At 45.1% G+C, this 12,328-nt stretch overlaps 1 protein-coding gene across 3 annotated transcripts in view; it reads left to right on the top strand.

Annotated features, from left to right (window-relative positions):
• The window catches only part of DRGX (dorsal root ganglia homeobox), a 31,952-nt gene that overhangs the window by 17,052 nt on the left and 2,572 nt on the right, over positions 1 to 12,328 (top strand). The gene's annotated exons all lie outside the window — the stretch shown is intronic.

Raw genomic sequence — 12,328 nt, 5'->3', positions numbered from 1 at the left:
AAACACTCCAATGAGCATTTTATTTGTGTGTCATGTTAGCATGCAAAAGTTCTAGAATTACAGCATTTCAAATTTTGGACTTGGGAGGCTCAGTCTATAGTCTTGACTTTTTTGAACTTCACATATACATATATGTACTATATATAGTAGATATACAGCATATATATACACACATGCATACACACACACACGTATACATGGAGTCTTACAGTATGTATTTTTTTGTGTCTGAGTTCTTTGGCTCAGCATTATGTTTACAAGATTTGTTGCAATTAGGTTTAGTCATAGATTCTTTATGATATTGTATGTACACAAGCATGTCTATAAAGACAGTTTGTCTATTCTTTTCCAAGCTTACACTTTTCAATTTCTTTTTCTTGTTGGACTGTGCTGGGTAGAACCTCTAATAAGTATTGAACAGAAGTGGTGAGAACAGGCATCTGGCCTTATTCTAATGTTTTTAAAGCTTTATTGAGATATAATTTGCATTCTATACAATTCATCCATTAAAGTGTACAATTCAGTAATTTTAGTGTATTCACCATTTGAGTGTTCACCATCACTACAATCGATTTTAGAACATTTTCACCACTCTGTACCCATTATCAGTCACTGGCACTTCCTCCATTTTGCACAGCCCAGGGCGACTCTGACTCTGCCCTCTGTCTCTGTAGACTGTGGACATCTCATGTGAATGGAATCATGCAATATGTGGTGTGTGTGACCTGCTGTTGCTTTATTGATCTCATGAGGAAGCTCTTAGGGTTTCACAGTTGTGTTTGCTGCCTTTTTTTTAAAAAAGATACCCTTTATCAATTAAATATATTTTCTTCTTGTCCTAGCTTTCTAAGAATTTTATCTTATCATTTTTAAAATTACTAATATTAATGAATATTGAATTTCATCACTTCTGTAGCTGTTGAGCTGACTGCATGATTGTTTTTCTTTCTCAATATATTAGTAGGATGAATTATATTGATTCTTTTTTTAAATGTTAAAACAACTGCACATTCCTGGAATAGACCCAAATTAGATGTGACATGCTATTCTTTTTACATATTACTGAATTTGGTTTGCTAATGTTTTCTTTAGGGAGTTTGAAGCTATGATCATGAGGAGATGGGCCTGTGGTTTTTTTCTTATAATCTCCATTCCAGGTTTTGGTATGGTTTTACTTAACTGTGGTTGCCCCAAAAGTTAGTATTATAAAATAGCAACTGTTGTGTTGTCTCTCATCATTCTGAGGGCTGTCTGGGCTCAACTGGGCAGTTCTTCTGCTGCTTTTCCTTAGGATCTTTCGTGAGGTTGCAGTCAGATGGCAGCTGGGCCTGGTATATACAAGATGGCATTACTTAGGTGTCTGGTGCTTTTACAGGATGCTGGGAGGCTGGAATCTCTCCCTCTTTCTCCGCATGGTCTCTCCTATGGTTAGCTTGGGGTAGGGTTGAATGGTGGTTGGATACCAAGAGTATAAAAGCAGAGGATGCCAGGCCTTCTTAAGGGTCACACCCAGAATGGGTACAGTGTCACTGCTGCTGCATCCTATTGATTAAAGCCAATCACCGGGCCAGCCCAGACTCAGGCAGAGGGGACTGCACGTGGGCATGAGTCCTGGGAGGTGTGGTCCATTGAAGACTGACTGCAGACACTAACTGCCACAGGTATCAAGATTATGCTGGCCCCTGCCATGAGTTGGGGTGTTTGTTTTTGACCACCTGTACTTCCAGTTGGGACTATTTACACTTTAAGGGCACTAGTCACATCCAACACGCCTCTGGGTCCTTCCACCTACCTCTGCCCCAGCACAGAGTCTGGTGCAGAGTAAAATGTAATGCAGTTTGGGAAAAGAATGAAAGAATCTTGTGTTGCTCTGGGCCTGGGAGAAGGTCCTTTCTTAGGAGATTCCAAAGATATTAGCCCTGGCTTTGCACTGCTGGCCACCTGCTGGGCTCCAGAGACCTTAAGGCTCTCCTGTTCTTCATTCAGCACCCACTGAGCAGCTACACTTTGCCAGACTCTGAACCACAGGTTGAGCATCTAGAAATGAATTAGACTCATCCCTACCCGAAGGATCTGGAGGGCTGGGGGGTGGGCTTGGAGAGACAGGTCCACCAAGAATCCTAGTTCAGGTGACAGCCATGGACTCTCATAGAAGCAAACAAGGGCATACAAAGTATGGGGAAGCCCAGAGGAGGGAAGAACTTTCTCCACAGGAAGAAGTCTTTCCAGAGGAGATGCTTGAGCTGTGCAATGGGTGAGGGTCCCCCAGGCAGAGAGAAACATGAACACGGGGAAGGAGCCTGGCAGTGCTGCCTCCCTCTTGACACTGGGTCACCTTGGGGTGGATGCCAGACTCCTCACCTGTGAAACAAAGACTGTAACGGCCATACCTAATGGTGCCCATGTATCTGGCACATCCAAATCCACCTAAGTGCTCGTAATTGTTGTTAGAGTCATGATGCTGAGGCCAAAAAGTCACTTGGGATCTGATTAAGGCTTGGGTTTCGATCGCTGAGGCAGAGGTTTCTGCTTCCTGCAAGCATTTACTCTCCCATGGGAGAGTTTCCCAGTACCCAGTGCATGGTGACTGGGGTTCATGGTGTGTGGGCAGCACATAGGGCTCCAGGAAAGCAACACAGTCTCCCAGGGCTCCTGGCTCGTTACTGAGGACACAGGTATTTGGGGAGCAGAGGGATCAAGGGACAGAAGTGGTCGTTCCTCATGGGGAAAGTGGCTGGGTCAACCCTGGTCCCTCCAGCTGATGTCAGGAAGACAGGTGGAGAAGGCTGGCACTTAAGATTTGTAGGGAATCTCTTTGTTGAACATGTTACCACTGCTTCTGCAGATTATAGTGGGGGAACCTGAGGCCTGGAGAAGAGATAGAACTGTCCAAGGTCACATAGCATGAATGTCAGAGGCACAACATTTCAGGGACCTGGGTGTGCAACCTTCCAACCCCCTACACCCTGTATTGATTCTGCTCCTTTGACAGGCACCTTCTGTCATCTTCTGGCTTGAAAACCTGCAACTCACTTTCCAGAAGCCATTTCCTATGGGTGCTGATGGGTTTGCCCTTCCTGCTAATCAATGGGGCCCTGGAGTGCACGGAGCTGAGCAGAAGGCTCTGGCTGGTGCCAGAGGCAGCAGGAGAAGCAGCCTGCCCATGCCGAGTTCTGGCTGCCGCTGGAAGGAGGGAGGGTTGTGTGAATTGGCATCTGACTGCCAGGAACATGCATCCCTGTGGCTGCTCTGGCTGTGCTGGGGGTCCTTGGATCTGGGGACCACTGTCATTATTTATTTGACCCTGCAGAGACATCCAAGCAGAAAAAGAACACGTGCACTGGCCCTGAGACTGTGTCACAGCACAAGGCTCTGGTTGGAATGGTCGGCTGAGTTGGCCCCCATCAGTGAGTGTTTGCTGAGTGAATAAGTAATTGTCGAGACAGAGGCCTTACACGTAATAGGTGAAATTAAGGGATGGGTGGGATTTAGAGCTGATTCCACCAAAACCCCTTCCAAATTAGCTCAGGGATTTTGACATTAATCAGATTGGGTAACTTCGTTAAGAATACAGTTTTTCTTTCCATGGGGTATTGAGGAAGCTTAGAACCCGGGAGATGGCAACTTTGAGGAACTAAAATGTGCCAACTCGGTCAAGAAAGATAGATTCTCTCTCCTTTTCTCCCTTCACCAAACATTCACTGAGTGTTTACTTTGTACCAAAATGGGACAGTTTTGTTCTGCAATCAGGGATGTGAGATTGGATGGGGGAGGCACATACATCAAGCTTGGGAGGTGAGGTGTGTACAAAGACAAACACGGCTCATGGTGAAAAGACAAGAAATAATCCATAAAACAAGAGGAGGAGAAAGTACTTCAGGAGTTCCATTAGTAGAAGACAGTGTGTCCAGGTGTGAATTTGGCCTTGTTTTTTGTTTGATTATTGGTGACTGCACTTAAACACAGCAGCTAAAAATATGCTTAAATATTGTAGGTATCTACCAATATTCCCACTTAAACTCTCCATGTGAACTATAAGGAACTGGTGTGATGACTCACAAAATGTTTATTAGTTTATTTATTTTAACTATAAAGTGGAAATAAGTGAACTATGCTGTTTGCGTTAGACGTCTCATAAATCCATGTATTCATTTTCTGTTCAACTCGTTATTCTAACCTGAACGTTCAACAGGAAAACCGTGTGTGAGAGCTCTCCTTGTCACTGGCATTGGAGTCCACATACCTTTTGATGAACATGTCCTATTGGCAGAGACGAGACAGAGCTAACTTAATTTTTCCTGTCAGTCTTGGTAGTAGATCAATTAAACTGCCAAGGAGATCAAATATTTCAGACTGTATTTATTACATTAAGTATTTATATTCAGACCAAGCCTTTAAAGCATGATGTCATATAGGAATGGAGGCCGATTAGATCAATTCAGCAGAATTTGCTGTAACTTAATGGAAATCAAATTGTGTGTTTTAATTTAGTGTCCAGGAGGTAGTAGCATGTTCTCAGGCTGCATTTAAGGACCAGAGGGCTCTTGCATAGACTTTTGTGATGGCACAAGCCTGCCAGGGGGAGGAAGGGAGTCATGGCCTTTTAGGGGTTTCATGGGGTGGGGGCAAGCAGGAAGGGACTCACTGACTTTGGTCCACACAAATGGGAGGGGAGATGAATAGAAGGTCGCTGGTGAATCTCATGGTGCACCCTTAGCCCCATGTTTTCTGTCAATACCCTGAGTGCAGGCAGAGGCCATTAGTCATCTTGGAGTCTTCAGTGGGTGATGAAGACGCGGTCTTTATCCCTTTGCAACCTGTGTGGGACTCTGTGCTGAAGGAGAACATCTGTCGCCATCATCTGAATGAGAGAAGACAGGAAATCACAAACCCCAAGGAGATTACCCTTTCTATAAGAGTAATACTTGGTCAGTTTAGAAAGAGCAAAACATACAATAAAACACAAATAAAAAAATTCATAGCCTCAACACCCAGAACCAGCCACTGTGAATATTTTGGTATTGGAACATTTAAAAATGTCATTTATGAATATATATATCTCTAATAAACATATGTTTAATAACTTTTAAATTAAAAAGTTTAAATTAAGAATTTAAATTTATACATTTTTCTATTTCTAAGTAAATTTATATTTATATACATACACCTATAATGCTAGATTGATGTGGTCTATGGCTGTACATATACATATGTACACTACATGCATATATGTGTTTTAGTATATGTGGATATGGATCATCTTAGTCCGTTTGGGCTGCTATAACTAAATACCATAAACCTGGGGACTTATAAACAATGGAAATTTATTTCTCACAGTTCTGGAGGCTGGGAAGTCTAAGATCAAGGTGCTGGAAGACTCAGTGTCTTGTGAGGGCACTGGATTCATAGACGGTGTCTTGTTGCTGTGCCCTTGTATAGTGGAAGAGGAAGAGACAGGGCAACCGTCTGGAGTCTCTTATGTAAGGACATTAGTCCCTGAGAGATCTGTGCTCATGACTTAATCATCTTCCAAAAGCCCCACCTCCCAATGCTGTCACCTTGGGGTTCAGGATTTCAACATATGAATTTTGGGGTGGGGGGACATCAACATTCAGTCTATTGCATGTGTATGTTTTATACACACGCATACATATTCCAAAATGTGTGCATGTTGACTTACTGATGACTTATTGTTTATTTACTGCTCCTTTACCTATTCTTTAAATGTCTTATTTCATTAGTATCTTTTTCATGGTACTAAATATCCTCCTTTAATATAATTTGTCATAGTTGTAGTGTGTTCTATATGGGTATAACTTATTCAGCCAGTTCCCTATTATTGGGCCATGGGTTGATTCATGTTTTTTTGTTGCTATATGCACACAAGGATGACTTCCTTAGTAGCTAATTTAATTTTTAGCCCATTCATAATAGCTTAAAATTTTTTTATTTAAATTTTTTATCTTTAAAAAAATATTATTTCCTTATCTTCTCTTTATTGTTCCAATTTTAGTGCATGTGCTGCTGAAGTGAGCACATGATAGCTTTTTGATAAATTAAAAAAAAAAAGCAAAAAAAATACTCTGCTACTCCCTTCTAGAGTCCCATGTCTAGAAATCAAGTAATTAGGAGGGGGTTTTGAAAGTTTGTTTGGCTTACTCTTCAAAATTCTCTTGGCAGTATAAATTACTTTTTGGCCAGATGAGAAGATTTCACTGAGGAACAAATACAGCTGTGAAAAAGTGTACGGCTTGTGCCAATGGCAGGGTAGGCATGCAGTGCTGGTGAGTGCAGTCACTGCGTATACCCTATGTGCATGTATGTAGTGTTACATATGTGTGCATGAGTACTGTTGCAGGTCTCGTGTCCATCATGGTGTCCTCTGGGGGATACTCGGGATAACTTGGGTTCTTCAGCTGGTCATGGAATTGAACCAGAAATTGGAATAAGCTGTGAATTGTGACTTAGAATTGTCCTTTAATTTGTATGGAATTGTGGAAATAATTGTTTGAGGATTAAGTACCAGGTGCTTTATAAGATTTATCCCCAAAATACATGTGTTAAGGCAAAGAAGCTGAAGCTTGAGTGGATGAAGGCGGGTCCCGTGTCTGGTTAACAGTGGGGTCAGGGGCCAGACTTCTTCTACCACCTTCTTCTGACCACCTTCTTCTTTTGATCACCTTCTTCTGCCCTACACAGCTGCATTGGCTTTTCTGGCCCCAGAGACGTCCTATCGTCACTCGTTTATAGGATTTCCATAATGATGACTTGGTTTTAGGGTAGACCTTTTCTAAGTGTGTTTGTCACCTTATGACATAATAAAGAGGCGGTGCCTAGCTCCTCTCATGGCCAACTCAGTGGCCCCAAGACTAATAGTCACAGGCTTGGTGCAGTTTTCAAAGCCCTGTCAAACATCATGTCTTGTGACCCACAGTCGCCACTGTGATGGCTTTGGGCCATCCTGGGATTCTGCTCTGCTTGTCTCTGTGCAAATGGCTCCAAGTTATTGTGCATTTTGAGTGTTTTTGGCTGTTTTATAAAATTTTGTCTCTTTTCTCAGCATTAACCATCAATGTGTCTGCCACTAGTAGCCACATTTCTTTCTAGTTTGTGGCAGTCTTGGAAATCAGACAACTTATGTTAGAAATGCACTTGGCACATAGGAGAATCTTCAAGCATTTGGTGAGGGTTCTAGTAGCTGGGACTACAGCTGTGTGCTACCACACCTGGCTTTTTTTTTTTTTGAGATGGAGTCTCACTCTGTTGCCCAGGCTGGAATGCAGTGGCATGATCTCAGTTCACTGCAACCTCCACCTCCTGGGTTCAAGCGATTCTCCTGCCTTAGCCTCCAGAGTACCTGGGATTACAGGAGCACACCATCATGCCTGGCTAATTTTTGTATTTTTAGTAGAGATGGGGTTTCACCATGGTGGTCAGGCTGGTCTTGAACTCCTGACCTCAGGTGATACCCCTGCCTTGGCCTCCCAAAGTGCTGGGATTACAGGTGCCTGCCACCACACCTGGCTAATTTTTTTTGTATATTTTGTAGAGACAGGGTTTTCTCATGTTGCCCAGGCTGGTCTCAAAACTCCTGGGCTCAAGCAATCCACCCACCTCAGCCTCCCAAAGTGCTGGGATTACAGGTGCGAACCACTGTGCCCGGCCTCTACTTGAGCACAGGTTTCATGGCCAAAGTGCATGAGCTTTGGGTCTGGATTTTTACTCAGTAGCTATTTACTAATGAGACACCCTGGGAACCCCAGAGGATGAAGCTCCATCATGTTATTTCAAGTTCTCAGCAGTGTTCAGGGTCCATGAAGTTGTTTGTGCAGGCAGCATATTGATACTGTCAAATCACTGAGAAATCAAGAGTCAGTTTTTTAAGAATCCTGCTTGTGGAAATCATTTTTTTCCTTTGCAAAAAATGGCTATAGAATTCAAGGGAGATGCTGGTTGTTGGACAATTTAAGTTAACATGTGTATGTGCCCAGATCACTGTAGTTCCTTTCCCCTCCCCCCACTGCTTTTTTCTTTAGGGTGATGACAGAGGTGTCTGTTGATGGGAGACATAAGGCAGGGTGTGACCATCACACAAGAGAGAAGGACTTTACCCTTCCTTTTTCTGCAGGTTCTGCCTCTGTTAAGGCAACCCACAACCCTGTGGGATGGCAGTGAAGTTACTGTGAAGTCGTATTGACCACATGATTGATTGCTGAGCCATGTCTCCTTTGTGCAGTTGGATCCTTGGATGCAGATTATGGACTTTACACTTTTCCTTGTTAACCATTTCACTAGATTTGTCCCCTGTTTGCTTTTAATCTTGTCTCTTACACAGATGGCCTCTCTCTGTCTTTTCCATGCCTCTGTCTTGGATCCACACATCTTCCCAGTTCTCATTCAGGTCTGGGCAGGTCCAGGGGAAGCCCCTTTGGCAGCCTCTGAGGACCTCCCTTCAGATGGCCATGGCTCATTTGCCACATTCCTAGGTGTGGCTGTTACCGTGTTTGTGTGTCCACCTGCAGGCATCCGCCCCTTTTGATGGACACTTTTGCTGCAGACCAGGCTTGGGGTGCAGATGAGGAAAGGGAGCGACGGCACGTGTCGGGCTGTGTGCCCAAGGCTCTTTTTATTTTTTTGAGAAGGAGTCTCACTCTTTCACCCAGACTGGAGTGCAGTGGCACGATCTTGGCTCATTGCAACCTCCACTTCCCAGGTTCAAGCAATTCTCCTGTCTCAGCCTCTGGAGTAGCTGGGACTACAGGTGCAAGCCACCACACCCGGCTAATTTTTGTATTTTTAGTAGAGACAGGGTTTCACCATATTGGTCAGGCTGGTCTCGAACTCCAGACCTCAGGTGATCCACTCGCCTAGGCCTCCCAAAGTGCTGGTTTTACAGGTGTGAGCCACTGTGCCAGGCCCCAAGACTTGTTGGTCAGTGCGCACCTATCAGGGTCAGCTGCCTGCTGAGGAATTCCACCCCCACCTGCCCCTCCCTCCAATGGGCAAGAGCTGGAGGGACGTGTGAAAACCCTGCGAAGCTTCCTTAGGCAAAGGCCCGGTGAGTGCGGTGGGTTGAGAGTGCCAGCCCCATGGACGTGGGACTGGGTGTGGCTGGGTGAGTGTTTGGTGGCTCAAGGAGCTTTGAAGTTTCTTGCTCACTGCAGGAGCCATAAAAACAGCCCAGGCTGCCCTGGGTGCACTTCATCTTCCTGGATCACTTTGCCCTCAACTCCCCTCTGGCCAGTACACTTAAAAAAAAAAAAAAAAACCATCTTATTTTCTTTTTGATTATGGTAAAATACACGTAACATAAAATTTACCATCTTAACCATTTTTAAGTGTATGATTCAGTCGTATTAAGCACATTCCTGCTCTTGTGCAGCCAATCTCCCGAACTCTTCATCTTGCAAAACCGAAGCTTTGACCTGCGAACAGTTCCCACTTCCCCTCCCCGGCCCCAGGTCCGTGTCATTCTACTTCTGTCTCTGGGAATTTGAGTACTCTGGGGACCTTACAGAAGAGGACTTCTGCAGGATTTGTTCTTTTAGTGACTGGCTTATTTCACTTAGCATAATGTCTTCAAGGTTGACCCCTGTTGGAGCGAGTGTCAGAATTCCCTTCCTTTTGAGTCTGAGTCACATTCCATGGTATGTACAGTCCTTACGGTTTTTAACCACAAGGTCCTTGGCTTCACTTGGTCCTCAGTTTCCCATCCATCCAATGCTGTGTGTGTATGTGTGTGTGGGGTGAGCTAGGCACACGTAGACTCTTTACCCTGCGGCAGCCTTGGTTCTGTGAGTTAATTTATTCCTCTTAACTTACAAGTTTGGGTTTTGAGGGCCAGGAGTATAGTTATGGGTAGCTTTCTTGGGGTCCGCTGCAGGTGTGACCTAGCAGCTGTAGGCTATGGCTCCAGCGGAAGGAGCCTCTGTCACTTCTGTGTCTGGCACATGGCTAGATTTGCCACTGAGTTACAGAGCATTGAACTCACCATTGATGCCTACATTGAAGCAAGCCCTTGACTGGGTTAATACCAGCCTGAGATGGATTGAGCCCATCTTTCTCATCTGACCTGACCCAGGGCCGGCTACCCAGGGCTAAGCCTGAGGACAATGGCCCCTTCCAGGTCCCTGAGAGCCTATAGCCCCAACAAGTCTCTGCTCTCAGGTGTGCCTGCTGGGTCTGTCTTCAGCCTTCTTTCTTTTTAACATTCATTTAAAATTAACATTATGTTTCTAAGTTTAAAAGACATTCATTTCCGTTGTAGAAAAACAATAAAAATTCTAAGTAGACATAGAGAGGAAAATACAAATCTACAGCATACCCGCTGCAAGGGGGACCACCATTCTTAATAACTTGGTGTCTTCACACTTTAGGTGCTCCTCACCAGTGAGTGCCTTTGGGCAGGGAGACTTGGAGGAAGATAAGGCCCCATGGGGGTGGGTTCTAACCATCAGGAAGGCCTGAGGCTCATAGCAGTCATTGTTCCCAGCAAAAGCTGTCATTCCCCATGAGAGTCTCTCAGTGACTGGTGTCAGGGTGTGGCTATGCCTGTGTAAGAGCCCCTAGGAGAAGTGGAGCAGCCAGGCCCCGGGGTTTGACCAAAAGCACGACAGGCTGGAGGCCAGCGGGCCTGCAGGGCAGTGGGGCTGGTCTCAGAGCTCCCTTGCACACTCTGCGTGTGTGCTGCCTCACATTCATCTTGGTATCTGCTGCCTACTGGATCAGTCCCTCAGTCAAACTTGAGGTAGGAGGTGAAGCTGCATTTAAACCTCCTATTACAATACAGGAGAGGGAAAGGCCACCAGGAGGTTCTGGTCCCATCTCTACAATAACCTGTGCAAATTTGGAGCCTCAGTTTTCTTACCTGGAGAGGGGGATGGGCCACGCCTACATTATGGGTGGCCATAATGTGATGAGAGGAACAGCGGGTGGTAAAGGTGAGCTTCCCTTTGTCTCTCAGCAGCCTTGGCAAGGAAAAGGAGGATACGTGAATATGCTTGAGGGGAGCAGAAGGTACCCTGGCTCTGGCATTAGGAAGGCTGTCTTGGGAAGGGAGGGTGGGGACGTCCCAGCTGCCGGAAAAGCTGGTGCAGCTCCAGCTGCCCCTGAGGTTGATCTCTACAAGTGGGTGCCAGGCCTCGGTGGCCTTCCAGGCTCCAGTGAGCACGATTACTGCCCCTTGGTGGCTTGAGGAAGGACTCCAGAGCATGCTCGGAAAGGCAGGGCAGCAGCTCAAAGCTCACTTGCAGCCTGAGGACATGTCCAGGACTGCAGGGGAGCTGGGACACAAGTGTGCTGACCTTGGTGCTGACCTTGCTGCGGCCCTCAGCCTCGGCTAGGACCACTTCGGAAATTCCTTCTTCTCCATATTTTCCATTATCACCAGCCAAGAGGCAACACATGGGTGAGAAGGATTGACCTGGATTTGGACCTACACTAAGCACTTTCCAAACTGGTTCCCTCTGAGGTTCTCAAACCTCAGTTCATGACACCCCTGGGCCATAAGCAATATCTAACAGTTAACAGTTCTGTTCATTCAATGGTTAGGTCCAAGCAGCTCACTAAGTATGTCCTGACAACTTAGTAGCCATTTGAAAAATAATACTTATAAATTGAAAGAAAAATAATGTTTTTCTTTTCTTTTCTTTTTAATGTTATTATTTTTTAGGGACAGGGACTTGCTCTGTTGCCCAGGCTGGAGTGCAGTGATGCAATCATGGCTCACTGCACCCTTGAACTCCTGGGCTCAAGTGATCTTTCTGCCTCAGCCTTCCAAGTAGCTAGGACTATCGGCACATATCATGATGCCTGGTTAATTTATTTTTTATTTTTATTTTGTAGCGATAGGGTCTCACTATGTTACCCATGCTGGTCTTGAACTCTTGGGCTCAAGCGATCCTCCTACCTCAGACTCCCAAACTGTTGAGATTATAGGTGTGAGCCACTGCACCTGACTGCTTTCATTTTTAAATAGCCACTATTCCATTCTAAGGGGCTTATGTGCCTTATAAGCTTTGTACAGCTTCTCTAATCTTGGAATCCTATTAGACTCCGCCACGCACATTTTATATTCCAATGTGGAATTTTGTGTGGTGCTTGCAAAATCCAGCTTCACAAAGCAATAACATTCTTGACAGGAATGCAGCAGGATCTCGTGGTTAAGCCGGAAACTGCCTGCAGCCAGCAGCTTGCCCAGCACCTGAGGGGTGGCTTGACACAGTTTGGGACTGTGGAATGACTTAATGGAACCCTCCTTATAATCCTGCGATGTATGTATTACCCCATTTTACAGAAGTAGAGACTGAGGCTCAGAGAAGCCAAGATA

The sequence above is a fragment of the Pongo abelii genome, chromosome 8 (assembly GCF_028885655.2).
Source record: "Pongo abelii isolate AG06213 chromosome 8, NHGRI_mPonAbe1-v2.0_pri, whole genome shotgun sequence".
NCBI lineage: Eukaryota > Metazoa > Chordata > Mammalia > Primates > Hominidae > Pongo > Pongo abelii.
The sequence above is the reverse complement of the archived record's forward strand: the minus strand, read 5'-3'. Positions and strand labels throughout refer to the sequence as shown.